We start from the raw sequence: 27,711 nt of genomic DNA on the forward strand, positions 1-27,711 counted from the left end.
ATAATTTAGGTGAAGCAGTGAAGTAGTTGATGGGTGTCCCTTTAGTGTGTACCGTCCCCGTCATTACAGGCCACTAATCTGCCATGATGTCACGCCATCTTCATCGCAGTCCGCTGCCCCACCTGGAGGCCTTCTGAGTTTAGGCAGCAGCCTTTGCTGAAAGGACTTCCTCTTTGCATGACTGTATTGAAGTCAAAGAGTGGGTTTTGAGTGGAGACTCTCTGAGGGCCAAGCTCAAAGAGAAAGGTCAGAACATGGACGTATGCATCCAATTCCGTCCACGCCATTACTACACGAATTGTTTCTTACCAATGAATCTGGCAAAAGCCTCCACACTACTCAGGTCCGCCTGAGCAGCTCCCAACTCCATCACGCAACCGCTCATGAACTAACAGCAGACAGGTCCAGGCACCGTAAGACCACCGCGCTGGTGGATAGCATAACATAGCAGTGCAGAGGCAAAGACGCATAGGGGCAACAGAACAATCAGATTTCAACGGCTCAAGTGGCTCCGAGAGCCAGAAAGCCCAGCGTTGCATGGTTAAATGCCACCTGGGCAGCACCTACCTCTGACGAGCGGGAAAGATAGGCAGGGCTGTAGCCAGCCTCAACGTTTTGTTGTGGGCTGAAGAACAGGGGGTCATGACCAATCACTCAATGCCATTTCAAGTGCCTGCATGTTCACTACCAACTGTGCCTTTGCCTAAAATGGCACAGGGTGGCATCAGTGTGTGCACTCTGGCCTGGGTAAATCTAGCTTCCCAGTGACCTGTGAAAACGGAAGAAGAAGTAAGTCTAGGTACACATCTGCTATCTCTCAGCTTCCCAGTGACCTGTGAAAACCGGAAGAAGTAAGCCTAGGTACACATTTGCTATCTCTCAGCTTCCCAGTGACCTGTGAAAACCGGAAGAAGTAAGTCTAGGTACACATCTACTATCTCTCAGCTTCCCACTGACCTGTGAAAACCGGAAGAAGTAAACCTAGGTACACATCTGCTATCTCTCAGCTTCCCACTGACCTGTGAAAACCGGAAGTAAGCCTAGGTACACATCTGCTATCTCTCAGCTTCCCAGTGACCTGTGAAAACCGGAAGAAGTAAGCCTAGGTACACATTTGCTATCTCTCAGCTTCCCAGTGACCTGTGAAAACCGGAAGAAGTAAGCCTAGGTACACATTTGCTATCTCTCAGCTTCCCAGTGACCTGTGAAAACCAGAAGAAGTAAGCCTAGGTACACATCTGCTATCTCTCAGCTTCCCACTGACCTGTGAAAACCGGAAGAAGTAACTCTAGGTACACATCTGATATCTCTCAGCTTCCCAGTGACCTGTGAAAACCGGAAGAAGTAAGCCTAGGTACACATCTGCTATCTCACAGCTTCCCACTGACCTGTGAAAACCGGAAGAAGTAAGCCTAGGTACACATCTGCTATCTCTCAGCTTCCCAGTGACCTGTGAAAACCGGAAGAAGTAAGCCTAGGTACACATCTGCTATCTCTGCTATCTCTCAGCTTCCCAGTGACCTGTGAAAACCAGAAGAAGTAAGCCAGCTTCCCAGTGACCTGTGAAAACCAGAAGAAGTAAGCCTAGGTACACATCTGCTATCTCTCAGCTTCCCGGTGACCTGTGAAAACCGGAAGAAGTAAGCCTAGGTACACATCTGCTATCTCTCAGCTTCCCGGTGACCTGTGAAAACCGGAAGAAGTAAGTCTAGGTACACATCTGCTATCTCTCAGCTTCCCAGTGACCTGTGAAAACCGGAAGAAGTAAGTCTAGGTACACATCTGCTATCTCTCAGCTTCCCAGTGACCTGTGAAAACCGGAAGAAGTAAGTCTAGGTACACATCTACTATCTCTCAGCTTCCCACTGACCTGTGAAAACCGGAAGAAGTAAGCCTAGGTACACATCTGCTATCTCTCAGCTTCCCAGTGACCTGTGAAAACCGGAAGAAGTAAGTCTAGGTACACATCTGCTATCTCTCAGCTTCCCAGTGACCTGTGAAAACCGGAAGAAGTAAGTCTAGGTACACGTCTGCTATCTCTCAGCTTCCCAGTGACCTGTGAAAACCGGAAGAAGTAAGTCTAGGTACACGTCTGCTATCTCTCAGCTTCCCACTGACCTGTGAAAACCGGAAGAAGTAAGCCTAGGTACACATCTGCTATCTCTCAGCTTCTCGGTGACCTGTGAAAACCGGAAGTAAGCCAGGGTACACATCTGCTATCTCTCAGCTTCCCACTGACCTGTGAAAACCGGAAGAAGTAAGCCTAGGTACACATCTGCTATCTCTCAGCTTTCCACTGACCTGTGAAAACCAGAAGAAGTAAGCCTAGGTACACATCTGCTATCTCTCAGCTTCCCACTGACCTGTGAAAAACGGAAGAAGTAAGTCTAGGTACACATCTGCTATCTCTCAGCTTCCCACTGACCTGTGAAAAACTGAAGAAGTAAGTCTAGGTACACATCTGCTATCTCTCAGCTTCCCACTGACCTGTGAAAACCAGAAGAAGTAAGCCTAGGTACACATCTGGTATCTCTCAGCTTCCCACTAACATGTGAAAACCGGAAGAAGTAAGTCTAGGTACACATCTGCTATCTCTCAGCTTCCCACTGACCTGTGAAAACCGGAAGAAGTACGTCTAGGTACACATCTGCTTCTCTCAGCTTCCCGGTGACCTGTGAAAACCGGAAGAAGTAAGCCTGGTACACATCTGCTATCTCTCAGCTTCCCGGTGACCTGTGAAAACCGGAAGAAGTAAGCCTAGGTACACACCTGCTATCTCTCAGCTTAAGCCTAGCTACACATCTGCTATCTCTCAGCTTCCCAGGTGACCTGTGAAAACCGGAAGAAGTAAGTCTAGGTACACATCTGCTATCTCTCAGCTTCCCAGTGACCTGTGAAAACCGGAAGAAGTAAGCCTAGGTACACATCTGCTATCTCTCAGCTTCCCAGTGACCTGTGAAAACCGGAAGAAGTAAGCCTAGGTACACATCTGCTATCTCTCAGCTTCCCACTGACCTGTGAAAACCGGAAGAAGTAAGCCTAGGTACACATCTGCTATCTCTCAGCTTCCCAGTGACCTGTGAAAACCGGAAGAAGTAAGTCTAGGTACACATCTACTATCTCTCAGCTTCCCACTGACCTGTGAAAACCGGAAGAAGTAAGCCTAGGTACACATCTGCTAGCAGCTTCCCACTGACCTGTGGAAACCGGAAGAAGTAAGCCTAGGTACACATCTGCTATCTCTCAGCTTCCCAGTGACCTGTGAAAAACGGAAGAAGTAAGTCTAGGTACACATCTACTATCTCTCAGCTTCCCACTGACCTGTGAAAACCGGAAGAAGTAAGCCTAGGTACACATCTGCTATCTCTCAGCTTCCCACTGACCTGTGAAAACCGGAAGAAGTAAGTCTAGGTACACATCTACTATCTCTCAGCTTCCCACTGACCTGTGAAAACCGGAAGAAGTAAGCATAGGTACACATCTGCTAGCAGCTTCCCACTGACCTGTGGAAACCGGAAGAAGTAAGCCTAGGTACACATCTGCTATCCATCAGCTTCCCACTGACCTGTGAAAACCAGAAGAAGTAAGCCTAGGTACACATCGGCTATCTCTCAGCTTCCCACTAACCTATGAAAACCGGAAGAAGTAAGTCTAGGTACACATCTGCTATCTCTCAGCTTCTCACTGACCTGTGAAAACCGGAAGAAGTAAGTCTAGGTACACATCTGCATCTCTCAGTGACCTGTGAAAACCGGAAGAAGTAAGCCTAGGTACACATCTGCTATCTCTCAGCTTCCCAGTGACCGGTGAAAAACGGAAGAAGTAAGCCTAGGTACACATCTATTATCTCTCAGCTTCCCACTGACCTGTGAAAACCGGAAGAAGTAAGCCTAGGTACACATCTGCTATCTCTCAGCTTCCCAGTAACCAGTGAAAACCGGAAGAAGTAAGCCTAGGTACACATCTGCTATCTCTCAGCTTCCCTCTGACCTGTGAAAACCGGAAGAAGTAAGCCTAGGTACACATCTATTATCTCTCAGCTTCCCACTGTCCTGTGAAAACCGGAAGAAGTAAGCCTAGGTACACATCTGCTATCTCTCAGCTTCCCAGTAACCAGTGAAAACCGGAAGAAGTAAGCCTAGGTACACATCTGCTATCTCTCAGCTTCCCACTGACCTGTGAAAACCGGAAGAAGTAAGCCTAGGTACACATCTATTATCTCTCAGCTTCCCACTAACCTATGAAAACCGGAAGAAGTAAGTCTAGGTACACATCTGCTATCTCTCAGCTTCCCACTGACCTGTGAAAACCGGAAGAAGTAAGTCTAGGTACACATCTTTTATCTCTCAGCTTCCCACTGACCTGTGAAAACGGAAGAAGTAAGCCTAGGTACACATCTGCTATCTCTCAGCTTCCCACTGACCTGTGAAAACCAGAAGAAGTAAGCCTAGGTACACATCTGCTAGCAGCTTCCCACTGACCTGTGGAAACCGGAAGAAGTAAGCCTAGGTACACATCTGCCATCTCTCAGCTTCCCACTGACCTGTGAAAACCAGAAGAAGTAAGCCTAGGTACACATCTGCTATCTCTCAGCTTCCCAGTGACCTGTGAAAACCGGAAGAAGTAAGTCTAGGTACACATCTGCTATCTCTCAGCTTCCCACTGACCTGTGAAAACCAGAAGAAGTAAGTCTAGGTACACATCTGCTTCTCTCAGCTTCCCGGTGACCTGTGAAAACCGGAAGAAGTAAGCCTAGGTACACATCTGCTATCTCTCAGCTTCCTGGTGACCTGTGAAAACCGCCTAGGTACACATCTGCTATCTCTCAGCTTAAGCCTAGATACACATCTGTGTAGTATCCTATGTCATTGTCTCCTAGCTACGGCGTCCCTGCCTGCACGCGAGTTAGGAATATTAGTGTTTGAAGTGGTGTTCGGTACGAGAGAGGTTGAGACGGGTTGAGGGAGAGAGCGGAGATTGTGAGCAGCAGTGCAGGGCGCCGTCGGCTCTCATAGTAAATAAACACATTTACTCTTCACGTAGTCTCCGAGGCATACTTCATTTTGGCGACGAGGCTTGCCGGCGTCCTGAGAACCCACGAAGCCGCTGGGGATCTCAAACCGAGAGCGGCCGCTCCGAGCCCTCGCAAAGCGTTGCGTGGCTTGTGCTGGGGAAGAGTCGTGTTGTCCTACCGGAGCCCTACCTAATCCAAGTAGAGAGCGGATGCTCCGAATAAACGCGTGGGATCGCGTTAGTTCGTGCTGTTTTTTTTTTCTTGCTTGTGTCTTCACTGCTGCAGCAGCTGTATCGGTTTTGATTGGCTGCTGAGCCAATCAAACCACCAATGAGCATCTTGCATGGAGTGTATTGAGGAAAGGGACCCTCCTCACTAACACAGATCACATGATCTGTATTTATTGGAACCAGGCAAATGAGGAGTAGATAGGAATCTCCTCATCCTCCTCGCAGTACTTTTTGAACACAGAATTTCTTGCAAGTGATTTGTAGAGTTGAATCACTTCAAAGCAATTTTAACCCCACAACTGGATTTGACCTCATCTCTTACAGACACAGTTTTCCAGAAACATGCAGGGCATCAGCATACAACCCCCAGCTAGTTTTCTCCCAACTGCAGGTCAACCTGTTGTAAATTGGTTGGAATGGAAGGAATTTTGGTTGAACTATGTTCAGACCATTGACCAGGAAGGCTTAACTCCGCTTAAAAAGAAATCACTGCTGCTCCACGCCTTGGGATTGGAAGGACAGAGGAAGTATAGGGAGTTACCAGAATTGCCTATGGATGAAGCTGGGGATACTGATGAACATGAAAAAGCTATGAGACAACTAGACAAATATTATACACCTGAGACCAATGTAGCTATAGACAGGTATAACTTCTACACCAGAACTCAAAAGGAACATGAGTCTATTGAAGATTATGTATCAGCCTTGAGGGCGTTGTCACGCACATGTCGTTTTGGGAATGGCATCACATCGGATGAACTCATAAGGGATCAAATTATCATACACGTGAAAGATAGTTTGGTGCAGGACAGACTTTGGATGGTGGGAAACCCATCCTTGCCAGAAACTATGGCCATTGCCAAACGTATAGAACACAGTCATCTGTGCTCCAAAGAAATGAAAAATAGGAAACAAGAGGCTGTTCTAAACATGCAGCAAACGAATGACAAACCTACGTTGGATTCAGGAGAACAAGGCATGGTCAACACTCTTAGGACAAGAGAACGTGCAGAAAACTATGCAACCAAGAGTTGCAGGTCCAGGGGATTTGAGTACAAAGGACATCTGGTCAAGGGCAAGAATTGGGCGAAAACCGAACCCAGACCGAATGCCCCACAACTTAAAGAAGCTGACAGATGTAACAATTGTGGAAGAACGGGACACTTTGCCTATGCCAAGCATTGTCCTGCAGTAGGACAGAAGTGTGGTAATTGTGGAGTTAAGGGACATTTTGCAGTCACGTGCAGACGGAAGAAGAGAATTTTGGTCATACAGGAGGAAGACGAAGAATCGGATGAAGATAGAGTGTTTACCATCCGCGTGCCTCCTGAGGGTGAATTCAAATGCCCAAGCTGTGTCATTATAATTGACAATTGGAGGCTTAAAGTGAAAGTTGACAGTTGTTCTCCATGGACGATTATCACAAAGAAAACCTGGAAAAACTTACTAGCATTGGGTCTTAAGAGCAAATTCAATGAATCTGATATAAAAAACCTGGTGGATTCGAGGGGTCAAAGATCAAGATAATTGGCTGGTTTTCAGCCATCATGGAATTTAAAGACAGGAAGGTAGAAGTGAAGATATATGTTGCAGAGAAAGGAGTCAACATTATTGGATGGAGGGATCAGGCTGGTCTCCGTATCAGATTAGACCCTTGTGACAATGAACAAATCTTAATTGTCAATACAAGTTGCAAGCAGAGAGAAGAAATAGAGAGTATAAATGGCACACAGCAGAAGAAATTGGGCCTGGAGAGTATAAATGGCACACAGCAGAAGAAATTGGGACTACTGAAAGACTTTTCACATAGGATTCGCTTAAAGGATGGAGCGGTACCTGTCAGACATGTGAAGTCTAGACCTATACCATTTGCCATAGCAGACAAAGTAGAACAAGAATTGGCAAAGTTGGAAGCAGAGGGAGTCATTGAAAAGATCGAATCGTCGGAGTGGGCAAGCCCCATTGTAGTTGTGATGAAAAAAAATGGAAATTTTAGAATTTGTGTAGACCTCAGAGATGTGAATAAGAACGTCATAGTTGACATTTTTCCCCTCCCCATAATTTCCTAATGCTAAATCGTATGGGTGGTGCAAATGTGTTCTCTACTCTGGATCTCTCTAGTGCGTACCATCAAATATCTCTGACGGAAGACTGCAGAGACATCACAGCTTTTGTTACTCCACATGGGCTGTATAGGTACAAGCGCATGCCGTTTGGACTAGCGGCAGCGGCAGCGGTGTTTCAAAGGGTCATGGAGCATGTGCTGAAGGGATTGAAGGGAATATTTGTTTACCAAGATGACATTATTGTGTTTGGCAAAGGCCGAGAGGAACATGACATGAGATTGAAAGATGTTTTGTTGAAATTGGAGAGCGTGGGTTTGAAAATTGAGAAGAATAAATGCAAGATTGGCATGGATGAAGTTGAGTATTTGGGGCACACAGTCAATAGCAAAGGGTATAAACCGAAGAGTGATGCTATGAAAGCGATCAGGGAATCTCCTAATCCTAGTAATAAAGATGAGCTTAGGTCATTTCTAGGACTTTGTGAATATTATAACAAATTTGTTGAGAAATTTGCAAATGTTACAGAACCATTAAGGAAATTGTTAAAAAAAGATGTCAAATTTGTATGGAGTAATGAGTGTGATGAGGCTGTAAATTGCATCAAGAGACAAATTTGTAATTCAAAAGAATTGGGTGGTTATGTTTTTGGCAGGTCAACCAAAGTTACGGTAGATCCTAGTGGCCATGGGCTAGGAGCAGTGTTGTCGCAAATTGATGAAAGTGGCAAAGAGAAAACAATCTGTTATGCCTCCAGAGCAATTTCAGACACAGAAAGCAGGTACTCTGTTATTGAAAAAGAGCTATTGGCGTGCTCATGGGCTGTGAACTATTTTAGAAAGTATCTGTGGGGTTGGAAGTTTATCATACAAACCGATCACAAGCCACTCATTGAAGTGCTATCTGTGAAGGGTATGTGTAAAGCATCACCTAGGTTGGCTAGGTTGAGCATTAAATTACAGGATTATCATTTTGTGACAAGGTATGTGTGATGCTGGAAATGCATCAGAGGGACAGGGCCTCTGAATCCTTGTCCTTTACTGCCTTTTATCGTGTGTTCTGTTATGTTTTCTGCCCAGGAGTCCATTTGGGACTCCTGGCAGTGCAGCTCTCTCTTTTGGTTTGGTGAACAGACCCATGGGATACCCTTATGGCGCCCATGGGTAGGGGTACAACCCTGTGCCCCTAGTGTATGTTTTTGGGCACCTGTGGGTGACCCACAGAGCAGGGTATGGGCTGGTGGCAGCTCCATGCTGAATTTGACAGGTGCTCTGGGTGTCCTCCATTTTGGGATACCCAGGCCCTGCCATTGGAATCAGTTGATTCCTGATGGAAAACAAGATGGCCCCTGTGGCCTCTTGCTTTCTATTGCCTCTTACCTTGTTTTCCCAAAGTCCCGGGAAGCCCTGACTCTGTCCCTTCCCCCTGACTGGCTGTTGGGTGGAAGTTCCATATATGGTGTTGTTGTGAAGGCCCAGCTAGACTGACTGGAGCCTTCCCTTTGACTGTATGTTGTGGGTACCTCCTGTGGGTGGGACCTGGGTGAATGGAGTGGGTGACCAATATACACTCCTTGTTGTGGTTGTCTGGTTTCTGGCATGTGAGACAAAGACTGAGACAGCCCTGCCCGAAACTGGCCTGAATGCAGTGTGTAGTGTTGAATGGCTGGGTACTTGTCCCAATCCACATTCCTTGTTGTGAGTGTCTGAAAGGGAGGAGTGTGGCCTGAATGCACTGTGTGCCTGATTGGCTGACTGACTGCATGAATGCCCTTCTGTGTGATTGGCTGCTGTGTGTGTGCCAGCAGTGTGGATGAGAGACAGAATAGTATATCTGGGGACCTCTCACCACTGGAAATTGTTCAGAAGCGTTCAGAAGCTGAGTCTCCACTCAAGAGTAACTGGATTTGCTGACCCTCGACGCCCAGCTGGAAGAAGAAGACTTGCTGCTGCATTTGCTTCGACCGATCCGAAGGCTGTCGTGTTCGTCGAGGACTGACCCGAGAGAGGACCTGGCAAGGCGCCCTCTTCCCGTGCTCCGAGGGACCATCGAGCACCGCTGAATCTTCGCCGAAGTGCCCTGGAAGTCAGACCCTCGAAAGGCTGCCGACCCGAGACGGGACCGCCGAGGAGATCGAAGTGAAGCACCCGGACATCGACGCTGTCGAAGTCCATTGCCGTCGACCAGGGGTCGCCGGTCTGTGTAACCGCTGGAGGCCCGTCGAAGTTGTGTTGCCCAGCCGTGGGAACCACTTGACGCCGTGCCGCCGACGACCGGAGCCGTCCGCTCCTTGCCTAAGAACATTTGAATCGAAGGACTCCCTCGCCCGCATCGTCGACCGCTTTGTCCCGCCGGAGAAAGTCGAGGACGACCAACGCGCCGAGGAGAATCCGCCGGTGGGTTTCCCGCCACCTCACGACCCCAAAGACTCGAGCGACTCGACGCCCTTGCTGGGCCACCGTCATTCACAATCTTTGCGGTCCAGAACTAGTGTCGCCGAGGTGCCCCGCACGCCTCTTCCTCGCAGGACGCCGACGTCTCGACGCCGACGAGCACCGCTCGGATCGAAGCCTGCCGCCTCATCGACGCCGTTCTACCCTGTTTGTTGTCGGACGTTCGACGCCCCGTGTCTCCCGCTTGAAAGGGAAGGCATTCAAGAAGGGCCGTCGATTCCCCGACACCGAACACCGAGTTCCTCGACGCTTCTCGACACCTCTCGACGATCCGTGACTCCTGCTTTAAAGGGGGTCACTCAAGAAGGATCTGTCGACGCCTCTTCGAAGAACTCGACTCCACCAGGTACATTGGGGGGGTAAAAACATTGTAGGAGAGAATAAGACTATTGAACAATATATGGACTGGGCTTGTGTTATATCTCTTTATTTTACAGGTTGCCCAGGTGGGGGGATCTCCACACAGAACTGTGTCCAGTAGCAAGGGCCAGTATTCTGCCTATTGTTTCAACCATCTGCTATCTCTCTTCTCTCTATTGCTGGTTTCCTTCTTATTGATCTGTGTGCCATTTTGACAGTATTGTAAATGCACTTTAATGAGGTCTAATATTAGTGGTACCACTTTAGAATTGTAGATATTTACCATTATTGATTTTCCTGAGCACAAAGTGCGTTATTGTGATAAGTGTACATAACCCTTGAATATTAATTATATAAAGACTGTGTTTTCAGTAATACAGTGTGTGGACATTCCTTTGTGGGGGCTTGGGGATACACTGTACTTAAGAACCAGCCTGCATCACCTCCTGAGAAGCTAGGCCTTGATTGCTCGTCCATTGCTACCATAATAGAGAATCTTGGCTGGGGTCCTCTGTGCCTCTCCTCTACCATATAGAGAGCGGAAGTACAGACCCCCCCACCGGTCTTTACAAGCTGGTGGCAGCGGTGGGATGCTTATGGTTTTAAGACTCAGTGTATAACCGTGCCACTTACAAAATATCCGCACTTTTATTAGATTAAGGTTCGGGTGTGTTCCAAATAACTGCATTACAAGCAATGGAGTCCATTGCAAATGGTAAATTGACTAGGATGAGCTTAGAGGCTCTCCAGAGTGCTTGTGAAGCCAGGGAGTTAGACTTTGTGGATAAGTCTAGGGCTGAGCTGATAGCTGCCCTGGTGGACTACCAGACTGATGGTGAAACTCTTGATGAAGGGGGGGATGCAACCAGTGAGGACTCTGCCCCTGGGGTTGTCGCTGAATCTGTTTCTGGGAATGCCGCCATTCCTGCTGCCTCTGTTCCGAACCCCAGCAATTCCATGGAACTTGAGTTATTAAGGATGAAGTTAGCCTTTGAATATCGCAAGTTGGAAATAGAAGCTGATCTTAAGAAAGAGGAGCTGGCACAGCAAGTGGAACTCAAGAATAGGTATCTTGCGCTCAAAGAAAAGGACACTGAATGTCAGAGAATCCAGTTAGAGAAAGCTCGAGTGGAGACTTCAGCTAAACCAGTTGAGAGTGGCAGGTCCCCAGCCACCAAGTTTATGAAAGATTTGGTTGGTGTGTTTTTGGAGGGTTCAGATATCCTCCAATGGATTGAAGCGTTTGAAATGGCTTGTGCAATTCATGATGTGGATAAAAGAGATTGGGCTAAGTGTTTGTTAAGCAGAGTGCCTCAAACTGGATATGACTGTATTCTGAAGCTGAGTGTGGAAGAAAGGGGTCAGTATGAGTGTATGAAGTCTGCTTTAATTGCCAAGTTTGGCAAGACACCTACCCAATACCTTAAAAGGTTCAGGGATTTTAAGAAAAGAGAGAATACGTCTTGGGTTGACTGGGTGAGTGCTGCGCACATGAACATGATGGGGTGGATTGATGATTACAAGGTGAAAACTTTTGCTGAATTATCCCACCTGTTGTTTTTTGAGCATTTTTCTGAAGCCTGTTCACCAGAGCTGCGTCAGTATGTGGCTGACCAGAACATTTTGGACCCCTTTAAGCTGGCTAGGTTGGCTGACAAGTGGGTCTCCCACCGGGTGTCCCCTAAGGACTCCAGTGGGAAGGACAAGGACAAAGAAAAGGGGACCTCTCAGAAAGCTGAGGAGTCCCAAAAGCAATCACAGTCGGGTAAACCAAAACCTTCCTCTCCTAAGACCCAAAAACCTAGTGGGGATAAGTCATCTGTGGGTGGGAATAAGAGTAGAGGTCCACCTGCTGCAAAGCAGGCTCCCAGTGGTTCCAGTACCGTACCCCGCACTCCTGGCACTTGTTGGGATTGTGGGGCTCTGGACCACAGAAGGGGTGACTCCAAGTGTAAAGGTAAGGCACTTGGAGTACAGGCTGTCAGCCTGAGCTACCCTTACCCCATGTCTGAGGTGGAGGCCACTGTCCTCCCCACCTCTACAGGGATCACCTTTGGTGCTCCGGTAGAGATTTCCTTAGTGTCCCTTGGGGCCTGGGACCAGTATGCAGAAGTACTGGCAACTATCCCGCAGAACACCCGTAGGTTTTTTAGAAGTGACCTCTTGAATGGCCAGCCTTCTACTGGCTTGAGAGACACTGGGGCAAGCATGACAGTGGTGGACAGGACCCTGCTCAAGCCAGAGGACTATGTAAGTGCTCCTCTGAGAACCACCAGGTTAGCTGGTGGGCCTCCCAAATTATCGCCTGTAGTCTTAGTCACACTCATGATTGGAGACAAGACAGCAAAGCTTCCTGTCCTGGTTCAGGACAATGTCCCTGCTAACATTCTGTTAGGAAATGATCTAGTAGAGTTGGGGTTGATCTCGGATGGTCTTCCCATGACTGCTGCTGCAGTCACTAGGTCACAGGTGACACCGGGTCTGGCTGTGAGTCAGGTACCCGAGCCAAAGGCGAGGCCTAAGGCAAGACGAAGGAAGACCAGGAAGGCCACCTCTGTGGGAGGAACACATTCTCTTCCTGCTGTTCCGACAGCACCCATTGGGATCCATGCTCCGGACGGGCTGGGTCCAGTGGAAAACCCAAACTCAACTCCTGTGGGAGAAGAGACAGAAGACTCTCCTGTGGGAGAGGTTCTCAACCCGGAGGATCATCCCGACCTTCAATGCTTGTTAGCTGAAGGGGGACCCTCCCGGGCAGACTTCTGTAAAGGACAGAGAGAGTGCCACTCTCTCGAGGGTCTGAGGAAACAGGCCCTGTCCCAGGCACAAGGTGAAGTGCCTAGGACATTCAAGATTTATTGGGAGGGTGAGCTCCTTGTTAGTGAGCCCACTAAGCCTGAACCTGGTGCCCTCAAGAGGTTGGTGGTACCCCAGGTTTACAGGCCCTTCCTGCTGCAGTTGGCGCATGAGGTGCCCTTGGCTGGTCATCTTGGTACCAAGAAGACTAAGCAGAGGCTCTCTGCCCACTTCTACTGGCCCCGGATGGGAGTAGAAGTGGAGTCCCACTGCAGGACCTGCCCAACTTGTCAGTTGTCTGGCAAGACTGGAGGCAGAGTCATTGCCCCACTGCAGCCATTGCCAGTGGTTGGCACACCGTTCGAGAGGGTGGGCATCGACATTGTCGGTCCCCTGGACCCTCCCACTTCTGGTGGACATCGGTTCATCCTGGTCTTGGTTGATCATGCCACCAGGTACCCTGAGGCTATACCCCTTCGGAATATTACTGCCAAGGTGGTTGCCAGGGCTCTCCTGGGCATTTTTACCCGTGTTGGATTCCCCAAGGAGGTTGTCTCTGACAGAGGATCCAACTTCATGTCCAGTTACATGAAGACCATGTGGAAAGAGTGCGGGGTAACCTACAAGTTCTCCACCTCTTACCACCCCAGACCAATGGTCTGGTTGAGAGATTTAACAAAACTCTCAAGGGCATGCTAGGTGCTTTGGAAGAGCCCCTAAGGAGGAAATGGGATCTCCTCCTGCCATGCCTGCTGTTTGCTTACAGAGAGGTACCTCAAGAGGGTGTTGGTTTCAGCCCCTTTGAGTTACTCTTTGGACATCCCATGAGGGGGCCCCTCGCCTTGATCCGAGAAGGCTTGGAAGCCACCCCTCCAGGTCCCGCCAAGCAAGTGGGGGACTATGTGTTAGGCCTCAGACGGAGGATGACACAGATGATGGGTCAGGCAACAGCGAATCTCAAGGCCAGCCAGGAATTGAATAAGTACTGGCATGACCTTAAAGCCTCGCAAGTGGATTGGACTCCGGGACAGGAAATCCTTGTGATGGAGCCTACCAAGCCTAGAGCTTTGGCAGACAAGTGGACTGGACCCTTCAGGATAATCTCCAAGATGGGCGAAGTCAATTATCTGGTTGACATGGGTGCCTCTGGGGTAGCCCCTCAGGTATTCCATGTCAACAGGCTCAAGCCTTTCCACAGGCGAGCAGAGGTCTCATGTCTCTTGCTAGCTTCCGGGCAAGAAGAGGATGAGAGTGAGCCCCTTCCTGATTTGCTGCATAGCAACCCTCAGGATGGCTCAGTGGAGGGAGTACATCTCTCTCCAGATTTGACAACAGAGCAGCAGAGGGCCTGCAGGGCTTTGCTCCAGCAGTACGCCTCTCTGTTTTCACTGACACCGGGCCTTACACCGTGGTGTAAGCACGAAATTGACACTGGTGACAGTGTGCCTGTCAAAAGCAGGTGCTTCCGTATGTCAGATACCGTCAAGAACCACATCCAGGCTGAGGTCGCCAAGATGTTGGATCTGGGTGTTATTGAACCCTCAACCAGTCCCTGGTCCAGTCCGGTGGTCCTTGTCCCTAAGGCAAGTTCCCAGGCGGGTACCAAGGATTGGAGGTTCTGTGTGGACTACCGAGGAGTCAATGCCGTCACCAAAACTGACGCACACCCATTGCCCAGGGCTGATGAGCTCGTGGACACCATAGGTGCTGCCAAATTTGTGAGCACCTTTGACCTCACCTCAGGCTATTGGCAAATAGCTCTGACGGACCATGCCAAGGAAAAGACGGCATTCTCCACACCTGAGGGACTCTACCAGTTTAGGGTCATGCCTTTTGGGTTGAAGAATGCCCCTGCCACCTTCCAGAGATTGGTCAACCATGTGCTCAGTGGGCTGGAAGCCTTTTGTGTGGCGTACTTAGACGACATTGCCGTCTACAGTTCCACCTGGGAAGAGCATTTGACACATCTGGATAAGGTGCTGCAGGCCTTGAAAAGGGCTAACCTCACTATCAAGGCCACCAAGTGCCAGATAGCTCAGGGGAAAGTTACCTATCTTGGTCATGAGGTAGGAGGGGGTCAAATCCAGCCTCTTTCCAGTAAGGTACAGGACGTACAGAACTGGGAGACTCCCACTACGCAAACCCAGGAGAGAGCCTTTTTGGGCCTCACTGGGTACTATCGCAATTTCATGGCAGACTATGGAACCATAGCTGCACCCCTGACAGCTCTAACTTCGCCCAAACAGCCTAGGAAGGTTAATTGGACCGAAGACTGTCAGAGGGCCTTTGAGGGCTTGAAAGAAAGTCTGTGTAGGGCACCTGTGTTGTGTGCACCTGACTACAGCCGACCCTTTATCGTCCAGACGGATGCCTGCGACACCGGAATTGGAGCTGTCTTGTCCCAGTTAGATGACAAAGGGAGAGAACATCCTATCATATTCATCAGTAGACAACTCAAGGGTAGAGAACTTAAGTGGGCTACTGTGGAAAAGGAATGTTTTAGTATAGTTTGGAGCCTTAGGCGTTTTAGGCCCTACCTTATGGGGTCCACCTTCAAGGTCCAAACAGATCATAAGCCCCTGAAGTGGCTTATGCAGATGAAGGGTGAGAATCCGAAATTGCTCAGGTGGTCCATTAGCCTGCAAGGGCTAGACTTCACCATAGAGCACAGACCAGGGAAGAGTCACGATAATGCAGATGGCCTTTCCAGAAGGTATGTTGACCGTCTGGATGAGGGTGTCTATCCCGTGGGAGATTAGACACCCTCCACCTCAGTCTGGGGGGTGCGACTGTGATGCTGGAAATGCATCAGAGGGACAGGGCCTCTGAATCCTTGTCCTTTACTGCCTTTTATCGTGTGTTCTGTTATGTTTTCTGCCCAGGAGTCCATTTGGGACTCCTGGCAGTGCAGCTCTCTCTTTTGGTTTGGTGAACAGACCCATGGGATACCCTTATGGCACCCATGGGTAGGGGTACAACCCTGTGCCCCTAGTGTATGTTTTTGGGCACCTGTGGGTGACCCACAGAGCAGGGTATGGGCTGGTGGCAGCTCCATGCTGAATTTGACAGGTGCTCTGGGTGTCCTCCATTTTGGGATACCCAGGCCCTGCCATTGGAATCAGTTGATTCCTGATGGAAAACAAGATGGCCCCTGTGGCCTCCTGCTTTCTATTGCCTCTTACCTTGTTTTCCCAAAGTCCTGGGAAGCCCTGACTCTGTCCCTTCCCCCTGACTGGCTGTTGGGTGGAAGTTCCACATATGGTGTTGTTGTGAAGGCCCAGCTAGACTGACTGGAGCCTTCCCTTTGACTGTATGTTGTGGGTACCTCCTGTGGGTGGGACCTGGGTGAATGGAGTGGGTGACCAATATACACTCCTTGTTGTGGTTGTCTGGTTTCTGGCATGTGAGACAAAGACTGAGACAGCCCTGCCCAAAACTGGCCTGAATGCAGTGTGTAGTGTTGAATGGCTGGGTACTTGTCCCAATCCACATTCTTTGTTGTGAGTGTCTGAAAGGGAGGAGTGTGGCCTGAATGCACTGTGTGCCTGATTGGCTGACTGACTGCATGAATGCCCTTCTGTGTGATTGGCTGCTGTGTGTGTGCCAGCAGTGTGGATGAGAGACAGAATAGTATATCTGGGGACCTCTCACCACTGAAAATTGTTCAGAAGCGTTCAGAAGCTGAGTCTCCACTCAAGAGTAACTGGATTTGCTGACCCTCGACGCCCAGCTGGAAGAAGAAGACTTGCTGTTGCATTTGCTTCGACCGATCCGAAGGCTGTCGTGTTCGTCGAGGACTGACCCGAGAGAGGACCTGGCTAGGCGCCCTCTTCCCGTGCTCTGAGGGACCATCGAGCACCGCTGAATCTTCGCCGAAGCGCCCTGGAAGTCAGACCCTCGAAAGGCTGCCGACCCGAGACGGGACCGCCGAGGAGATCGAAGTGAAGCACCCGGACATCGACGCTGTCGAAGTCCATTGCCGTCGACCAGGGTTCGCCGGTCTGTGTAACCGCTGGAGGCCCGTCGAAGTTGTGTTGCCCAGCCGTGGGAACCACTTGACGCCGTGCCGCCGACGACCGGAGCCGTCCGCTCCTTGCCTAAGAACATTTGAATCGAAGGACTCCCTCGCCCGCATCGTCGACTGCTTTGTCCCGCCGCAGAAAGTCGAGGACGACCAACGCGCCGAGGAGAATCCGCCGGTGGGTTTCCCGCCACCTCACGACCCCAAAGACTCGAGCGACTCGACGCCCTTGCTGGGCCACCGTCATTCACAATCTTTGCGGTCCAGAACTAGTGTCGCCGAGGTGCCCCGCACGCCTCTTCCTCGCAGGACGCCGACGTCTCGACGCCGACGAGCACCGCTCGGATCGAAGCCTGCCGCCTCATCGACGCCGTTCTACCCTGTTTGTTGTCGGACGTTCGACGCCCCGTGTCTCCCGCTTGAAAGGGAAGGCATTCAAGAAGGGCCGTCGATTCCCCGACACCGAACACCGAGTTCCTCGACGCTTCTCGACGCCTCTCGACGATCCGTGACTCCTGCTTTAAAGGGGGTCACTCAAGAAGTATCTGTCGACGCCTCTTCGAAGAACTCGACTCCACCAGGTACATTGGGGGGGTAAAAACATTGTAGGAGAGAATAAGACTATTGAACAATATATGGACTGGGCTTGTGTTATATCTCTTTATTTTACAGGTTGCCCAGGTGGGGGGATCTCCACACAGAACTGTGTCCAGTAGCAAGGGCCAGTATTCTGCCTATTGTTTCAACCATCTGTTATCTCTCTTCTCTCTATTGCTGGTTTCCTTCTTATTGATCTGTGTGCCATTTTGACAGTATTGAAAATGCACTTTAATGAGGTCTAATATTAGTGGTACCACTTTAGAATTGTAGATATTTACCATTATTGATTTTCCTGAGCACAAAGTGCGTTATTGTGATAAGTGTACATAACCCTTGAATATTAATTATATAAAGACTGTGTTTTCAGTAATACAGTGTGTGGACATTCCTTTGTGGGGGCTTGGGGATACACTGTACTTAAGAACCAGCCTGCATCACCTCCTGAGAAGCTAGGCCTTGATTGCTCGTCCATTGCTACCATAATAGAGAATCTTGGCTGGGGTCCTCTGTGCCTCTCCTCTACCGTATAGAGAGCGGAAGTACAGACCCCCCCACCGGTCTTTACAGTATGTACCAGGTAAAAGAAATGTTGTTGCAGACTATTTATCACGGCTACCATTAAAGAATGCGGATTTGGAGCCAGAAGGTAATGAGGATATAGTGGCGGTTGTTTTAGAGGTAACCTCTAAGGAAATGTGGTTGGATGAGTTTTCCAAAGACAATGATTGCAGATTTCACAATGCTAGGTTGGCCAGAAAAGAGATTGGTTGATGCAGAGTCTATGAAATTTTGGGAAGTGAAGGATGAGTTATCTATGGAGGAAGGATTTTTGATGAGGGGGAGTAAGTTGATACCTCCGAAGGTTCTGTAGAAGGAGCTCATAGAGAAAGCACATCAAGGTCATCCTGGCATAACGGGGACTAAAACTAATGTACGTTCTGCATACTGGTGGCCAGGTATGGATCTTTTAATTGAGAGATTTGTCAGAAACTGCTGGCCTTGCCAGAACAGTGATAAGAGTTGTAGGAGCTTCAAGTCAGAACCTGTTGTCATAGATAAAGGGGAGGCTCTGTGAATGAAGTTAGGCATCAACATTGTGGGACCTTATGCAAGACTTATAGGGGAAAAAAGGTTTTTAATTGTTATGATTGATTATTATTCAAGTTGGGTGGAATTGAATGCTGTCAAAAAAGTTGATTCTGGAGAAATTATCAAATTTCTTAAAGACATTTTCAGGAGAGAAGGTTTTCCCAAAACCATTATTAGTGACAAGGGTTCAGTTCAAAAGCAAGGAAATTAAAGAGTTTGCCACAAAATCTGGAATTGTTTGGAAGTTTTCTGCGTTGTACCATCTGTAAACCAATGGGTTAGTTGAGAGATGTAACAGGATGGTTGTGGAGACAGTGGAATTGGCTTTAAGAAACAACATGCCTGTGAATGAAGCACTTATGGAGAAATTATGGAGTTTAAGAATGTCAGTTAAAAGGGGTTTGAATATGTCTCCTTTTGAATTGATGAGGGGCAGGGCTCCCAACACATTGCTCACTCCAGAGTGGATAAATTGCAAAAGAGTGTCAGAGTCCAAGGAATTGAGAAATAGTAAATGCCATGGAGTTAATAATAGGATGTCATTGGGATGTAAACGCAGGATTGAAATTTCACTAGGTGATATGGTAAGGATAAATTAGGTCACAGTGTGAGGAAAGGTGATTCTAAATACAGTAAACCGGTTAAAGTGCTGCAAGTGCTTGGTAAGGCAATAAGGGTGAGTGGTGGTTCAGTATGGAACATTGACAGAGTAAGCAAATGGAATTGGAAACTGGATTATGGTAATAGGAATCAACCCACACAAGATCGTGTTCTTGATGATTTGATGTATAGTGAAGACAATTTGAATTTGGAGACTGATGTTGTTTCTGATTCTGTCTCTCAAAATATGGAGGAGTTACCTGTGAGAGACAATTGTGATGTTTTGGCTGGTAGCCAGGCTCCAGGAAGTAATCAGTCTGGGGAAGATGGTGTGAGTCAGAGAATAAACTCTTGTATGAATGATGAAAACAGGAATGTTGGTATTAGACATAACGGTGAGCTAGTATGTGAGATGGTGCGTAACCCTAGAATAAAGAGGTTACCGTTCTGGACAAAAGATTTTGTTATGGGGAAGTAAAGATTATGTCATGAGAATGCAGCATAGACACACTTATTGTGTTTTATTTTGTGAAGCAGTTGTTTGTAATGCATTTGTCAGTATATAGACATGTTATTCAGATATGCTTTAGTCAATTGATATTTGGTTACTTAGCACTACTTTGTTAATTTGCTGTTTCGTCGTATTTCTTAAAATGTACTTCTTAGTTTAATTTGTTTCTGTATAATTAATATTATTAAGTGGAAAAAGGGCGGGATGATGTAGTATCCTATGTCATTGTCTCCTAGCTACGGCGTCCCTGCCTGCACGCGAGTTAGGAATGTTAGTGTTTGAAGTAGTGTTCGGTATGAGAGAGGTTGAGACGGGTTGAGGGAGAGAGCGGAGATTGTGAGCAGCAGTGCAGGGCGCCGGAGACTCTCATAGTAAATAAACACATTTACTCTTCATGTAGTCTCCGAGGCATACTTCAATCTGCTATCTCTCAGCTTCCCAGGTGACCTGTGAAAACTGGAAGAAGTAAGCCTACGGAAGAAGTAAGTCTAGGTACACATCTGCTATCTGCTATCTCTCAGCTTCCCACTGACCTGTGAAAACCGGAAGAAGTAAGCCTAGGTACACATCTGCTATCTCTCAGCTTCCCGGTGACCTGTGAAAACTGGAAGAAGTAAGCCTAGGTACACATCTGCTATCTCTCAGCTTCCCGGTGACCTGTGAAAACTGGAAGAAGTAAGCCTAGGTACACATCTGCTATCTCTCAGCTTCCCGGTGACCTGTGAAAACTGGAAGAAGTAAGCCTACGGAAGAAGTAAGTCTAGGTACACATCTGCTATCTGTATCTCTCAGCTTCCCACTGACCTGTGAAAACCGGAAGAAGTAAGCCTAGGTACACATCTGCTATCTCTCAGCTTCCCGGTGACCTGTGAAAACTGGAAGAAGTAAGCCTAGGTACACATCTGCTATCTCTCAGCTTCCCAGTGACCTGTGAAAACTGGAAGAAGTAAGCCTACGGAAGAAGTAAGTCTAGGTACACATCTGCTATCTGCTATCTCTCAGCTTCCCACTGACCTGTGAAAACCGGAAGAAGTAAGCCTAGGTACACATCTGCTATCTCTCAGCTTCCCGGTGACCTATGAAAACTGGAAGAAGTAAGCCTAGGTACACATCTGCTATCTCTCAGCTTCCCGGTGACCTGTGAAAACCGGAAGAAGTAAGCCTAGGTACACATCTGCTATCTCTCAGCTTCCCGGTGACCTGTGAAAACCGGAAGAAGTAAGCCTAGGTACACATCTGCTATCTCTCGGCTTCCCGGTGACCTGTGAAAACTGAAAGAAGTAAGCCTAGGAACACATCTGCTATCTCTCAGCTCCCCGGTGACCTGTGAAAACCGAAGAAGTATGCCTAGGTACACATCTGCTATCTCTCAGCTTCCCGGTGACCTGTGAAAACCGGAAGAAGTAAGCCTAGGTACACATCTGCTATCTCTCAGCTCCCCGGTGACCTGTGAAAACCGGAAGAAGCAAGCCTCGGTATACATCTGCTATCTCTCAGCTTCCCAGTGACCTGTGAAAACCGGAAGAAGTAAGCCTAGGTACACATCTGCTATCTCTCAAAGCGAGGCACCGGGAAGTGCTGATGAGCCGTGTGTGTGTGGAATTGAAGAGTGCACCTTCTCTGGTCGATGTGGGGTGATTACAGGCCCAGCAATGGACTGATTTCCTCCCAGGAACTTGATGTGTGGCCTTCAGTTTACACAAAGATCTCTGCTACAGCACCCGGCGTATGCGTGCGCGCGCTCTCACACACTAACACACACACTCTCTCTCTCTCTCTCTCCCTTGAGGCGAGGGGGCTGCATTCTTTCTTGTTTTCGTTGTGTGGCCCTTGACCTTGCTGTAGAGTCTGGTAAAGTAGCTGGAGGGGTACACGGCCATGAACCATGGCTGTGTAAAATTGCTGTTAATACAATGATGGCTGGTGAACGTCATGGTATGCAGGGCTTGTTATAATATGCGAGCAAGAATTCTCCAACTTAACCCCGGCTTCCCAGCCCCTTCTTCCGAAAACATTTTGGCAAAATACGGACAATACAATGTATACTGAAATAGATTAAAAAGCATAGCTTTCATTATCAGTTCTTAGGAGAAACTGCGATGCACCTGGGTCTCAGCAGGTTTAACGGTACAAGAGCATAATTCCCATTGCCTGAGCTCAGCCACCCCCGCGCCCCCTCCGTGCAACTCACCCTTCGTGCAGCCCGCCCTACGTGCAACTTACTCACCCTACGTGCAACTCACCTTACGTGCAGCTCACCCTACGTGCAGCTCACCCTACGTGCAATTTACTCACCCAACGTGCAACTCACCCCACGTGCAACCATCACCCTACGTGCAGCTCACCCTACGTGCAACTTACTCACCCAACGTGCAACTCACCCTACGTGCAACCATCACCCTACGTGCAGCTCACCCTACGTGCAACTTACCCAACGTGCAACTCACCCTACGTGCAACCATCACCCTTGGTGCAGCTCACCCTACGTGTAAGTCCCTGGGTCTGTTTCTGTGTAGAGCACCCTATTGCAATTATAAATCCCATGCATACAGACCCCTATATGTCAGTTCCTGATAAAATAATAACACTGTCTGCCAAGCGGTGTGATTACATGCTGGCAAAAACGGGCATATGGTGAAAGGAGGTAGAGTATCTGATGCCAATATTAGAGGACTTAAGGAAAGAATGGCAGCAGCTGTCAAATAGTGTGAGTACCTGGGCATCTGATGGAAATAGCTGCCTAATGGTGTGAGTACCAGGCATATGGTGGCAATTGCTGTCTAATGGTGTGAGTACCAGGCTGATGGTGGCAATAGCTGTCTAATGTCAGAGTACCCAGGCTTATGGTGGCAATATCTATCTAATGGTGGAGTACCGAGGCTCATGGTGGCAATTGCTGTCTAATGGTGTGAGTACCAGGCTGATGGTGGCAATAGCTGTCTAATGTCAGAGTACCCAGGCTTATGGTGGCAATATCTGTCTAATGGTGGAGTACCTAGGCATATGGTGGCAATTGCTGTCTAATGGTGGAGTACCTAGGATTATGGTGACAATACCTGTTAAATGGTGGAGTACCTAGGCTTTTGGTGGCATTATCTGTCTAATGGTGGAGTACCTAGCCATATGGTGGCATTCTCTGTCTAATGGTGTGAGTACCAGGTATATGGGGGCAATTGCAGTCTAATGGCGGAGAACCTAGGATTATGGTGGCAATATCTGTATAATGGTGTGAGTACCAGGCATATGGTGGCAATTGCTGTCTAATGGTGGAGTACCTAGGATTATGGTGGCAATACTTGTTAAATGGTGGAGTACCTAGGCTTTTGGTAGCAATATTTGTCTAATGGTGTGAGTACCAGGCATATGGTGGCAATTGCTGTCTAATGGTGTGAGTACCAGGCTGATGGTGACAATAGCTGTCTAATGTCAGAGTACCTAGGCTTATGATGGCAATATCTATCTAATGGTGGAGTACCTAGGCTCGTGGTGGCAATATCTGTCTAATGGTGGAGTACCTAGGCTTATGGGGGCATTATCTGTCTAATGGTGGAGTACCTAGGCATATGGTGGCAATTGCTGTCTAATGGCGGAGTACCAGGCTGATGGTGACAATAGCTGTCTAATGTCAGAGTACCTAGGCTTATGATGGCAATATCTATCTAATGGTGGAGTACCTAGGCTCATGGTGGCAATATCTGTCTAATGGTGGAGTACCTAGGCTTTTGGTGGCATTATCTGTCTAATGGTGGAGTACCTAGGCATATGGTGGCATTCTCTGTCTAATGGTGGAGTACCTGGGCTTATGGGGCATTATCTGTCTAATGGTGGAGTACCTAGGCATATGGTGGCATTCTCTGTCTAATGGTGGAGTACCTAGGCTTATGGTGGCACTATCTGTCTAATGTTGGAGTACCTAGGCTTATGGTGGCAATATCTGTATAATGGTGTGAGTACCAGGCATATGGTGGCAATTGCTGTCTAATGGCGGAGTACCTAGGATTATGGTGGCAATACTTGTTAAATGGTGGAGTACCTAGGCTTTTGGTAGCAATATTTGTCTAATGGTGTGAGTACCAGGCATATGGTGGCAATTGCTGTCTAATGGTGTGAGTACCAGGCTGATGGTGGCAATAGCTGTCTAATGTCAGAGTACCTAGGCTTATGGTGGCAATATCTATCTAATGGTGGAGTACCTAGGCTCATGGTGGCAATATCTGTCTAATGGTGTGAGTACCAGGCTTGTGGTGGCAATATCTGTCTAATGGTGGAGAACCTAGGCTTATGGTGGCATTATCTGTCTAATGGTGGAGTACCTAGAAATATGGTGGCAACTGCTGTCTAATGGCGGAGTACCTAGGATTATGGTGGCAATACCTGTTAAATGGTGAAGTACCTAGGCTTTTGGTAGCAATAGCTGTCTAATGGTGTGAGTACCAGGCATATGGTGGCAATTGCTGTCTAATGGTGTGAGTACCAGGCTGATGGTGGCAATAGCTGTCTAATGTCAGAGTACCAAGGCTTATGGTGGCAATATCTATCTAATGGTGGAGTACCTAGGCTCATGGTGGCAATATCTGTCTAATGGTGTGAGTACCAGGCTTGTGGTGGCAATATCTGTCTAATGGTGGAGAACCTAGGCTTATGGTGGCATTATCTGTCTAATGGTGGAGTACCTAGAAATATGGTGGCAACTGCTGTCTAATGGCGGAGTACCTAGGATTATGGTGGCAATACCTGTTAAATGGTGAAGTACCTAGGCTTTTGGTAGCAATAGCTGTCTAATGGTGTGAGTACCAGGCATATGGTGGCAATTGCTGTCTAATGGTGGAGTACCTAGGCTTCTGGTGGCAATATCTGTCTAATGGTGTGAGTACCTAGGCTTATGGTGGCAATATCTGTCGAATGGTGGAGTATCAGGCATATGGTGGCAATATCTGTCTAATGGTGGAGTACCTAGTCTTATGGTGGCAATATCTTCTAATGGAGGAGTACGTAGGCTCATGGTGGCAATATCTGTCTAATGGCGCAGTACCTAGGCTTATGGTGGCAATATCTGTCTAATGGTGTGAGTACCAGGCTGATGGTGCCAATAGCTGTCTAATGTCAGAGTACCTAGGCTTATGGTGGCAATATCTAGTTAATGGTGGAGTACCTATGCTCATGGTGGCAATATCTGTCTAATGGTGTGAGTACCAGGCTTGTGGTGGCAATATCTGTCTAATGGTGGAGTACCTAGGCTTATGGTGGCATTATCGGTCTAATGGTGGAGTACCTAGGCATATGGTGGCAATTGCTGTCTAATGGCGGAGTACCTAGGATTATGGTGGCAATACCTGTTAAATGGTGGAGTAACTAGGCTTTTGGTGGCATTATCTGTCTAATGGTGGAGTACCTAGGCTTATGGTGGCAATATCTGTCTAATTGTGTGAGTACCAGGCATATGGTGGCAATTGCTGTCTAATGACAGAGTACCTAGGATTATCGTGGCAATACCTGTTAAATGGTGGAGTACCTAGGCTTTGGTAGCAATATCTGTCTAATGGTGTGAGTACCAGGCTGATGGTGGCAATAGCTGTCTAATGGTGGAGTACCTAGGCATATGGTGGCATTCTCTGTCTAATGGTGGAGTACCTGGGCTTATGGGGCATTCTCTGTCTAATGGTGGAGTACCTAGGCATATGGTGGCATTCTCTGTCTAATGGTGGAGTACCTAGGCTTATGGTGGCATTATCTGTCTAATTGTGGAGTACCTAGGCTTATGCTCGCAATATCTGTATAATGGTGTGAGTACCAGGCATATGTTGGCAACTGTTGTCTAATGGCGGAGTACCTAGGATTATGGTGGCAATATTTGTCTAATGGTGTGAGTACCAGGCATATGGTGGTAATTGCCGTCTAATGGTGTGAGTACCAGGCTGATGGTGGCAATAGCTGTCTAATGTCAGAGTACCTAGGCTTATGGTGGCAATATCTATCTAATGGTGGAGTACCTAGGCTCATGGTGGCAATATCTGTCTAATGGTGTGAGTACCAGGCTTGTGGTGGCAATATCTGTCTAATGGTGGAGAACCTAGGCTTATGGTGGCATTATCTGTCTAATGGTGGAGTACCTAGGCATATGGTGGCAACTGCTGTCTAATGGCGGAGTACCTAGGATTATGGTGGCAATACCTGTTAAATGGTGAAGTACCTAGGCTTTTGGTAGCAATTGCTGTCTAATGGTGTGAGTACCAGGCTGATGGTGGCAATAGCTGTCTAATGGTGGAGTACCTAGGCTTATGGTGGCAATATCTGTCTAATGGTGTGAGTACCAGGCGTATAGTGGCAATATCTGTCTAATGGTGGAGTATCAGGCATATGGTGGCAATTGCTGTCTAATGGCGGAGTACCTAAGCTTGTGGTGGCAATATATGTTAAATGGTGGAGTACCTAGGCTTTTTGTAGCAATATCTGTCTAATGGTGTGAGTATCAGGCTTATGGTGGCAATATCTGTTTTATGGTGGAGTACCTAGGCATATGGTGGCATTATCTGTCTAATGGTGGAGTACCTAGGCTTATGGTGGCAATATCTGTCTAATGGCGTGAGTACCTAGGCTTATGGTGGCAATATCTGTCGAATGGTGGAGTATCAGGCATATGGTGGCAATATCTGTCTAATGGTGGAGTACCTAGTCTTATGGTGGCAATATCTTCTAATGGCGGAGTACGTAGGCTCATGGTGGCAATATCTGTCTAATGGCGCAGTACCTAGGCTTATGGTGGCAATATCTGTCTAATGGTGGAGGACCTAGGCTTATGGTGGCAATATCTGTCTAATGGTCTGAGTACCAGGCTTATGGTGGCAATATCTGTCCAATGGCGGAGTACCTAGGCGTATGGTGGCAATATCTGTCTAATGGCGGAGTACCTAGGCTTATGGTGGCAATAGCTGTCTAATGGTGGAGTACCTAGGCTTATGGTGGCAATATCTGTCTAATGGTGTGAGTACCAGGCTTATGGTGGCAATATCTGTCTAATGGCGGAGTACCTAGGCTTATGGTGGCAATATCTGTCTAATGGCGGAGTACCTAGGCTTATGGTGGCAATAGCTGTCTAATGGTGGAGTACCTAGGCTTATGGTGGCAATATCTGTCTAATGGTGGAGTATCAGGCATATGGTGGCAATATCTGTCTAATGGTGGAGTACCTAGGCTTATGGTGGCAATATCTGTCTAATGGTGTGAGTATCAGGCTTATGGTGGCGATATCTGTTAAATGATGGAGTACCTAGGCATATGGTGGGATTATCTGTCTAATGGTGGAGTACCTAGGCTTATGGTGGCAATATCTGTCTAATGGTGTGAGTACCTAGGCTTATGTTGGCAATATCTGTCTAATGGCGGAGTACCTAGGCTTATGGTGGCAATATCTGTCTAATGGCGGAGTACCTAGGCTTATGGTGGCAATAGCTGTCTAATGGTGGAGTACCTAGGCTTATGGTGGCAATATCTGTCTAATGGTGGAGTATCAGGCATATGGTGGCAATATCTGTCTAATGGTGGAGTACCTAGGCTTATGGTGGCAATATCTGTCTAATGGTGTGAGTATCAGGCTTATGGTGGTGATATCTGTTAAATGGTGGAGTACCTAGGCATATGGTGGCATTATCTGTCTAATGGTGGAGTACCTAGGCTTATGGTGGCAATATCTGTCTAATGGTGTGAGTACCAAGGCTTATGGTGGCAATATCTGTCTAATGGTGGAGTACCTAGGCTTATGGTGGCAATATCTGTCCAATGGTGTGAGTACCAGGCTTATGGTGGCAATATCTGTCTAATTGTGGAGTACCTAGGCTAATGGTGGCAATATCGGTCTGATGGCGGAGTACCTAGGCTTATGGTGGCAATAGCTGTCTAATGGTGGAGTACCTAGGCTTATGGTGGCAATATCTATCTAATGGTGGAGTACCTAGGCTCATGGTGGCAATATCTGTC

This window comes from Ambystoma mexicanum, chromosome 9, assembly GCF_040938575.1.
Source record: "Ambystoma mexicanum isolate Mex_15411 chromosome 9, UKY_AmexF1_1, whole genome shotgun sequence".
Lineage (NCBI taxonomy): Eukaryota > Metazoa > Chordata > Amphibia > Caudata > Ambystomatidae > Ambystoma > Ambystoma mexicanum.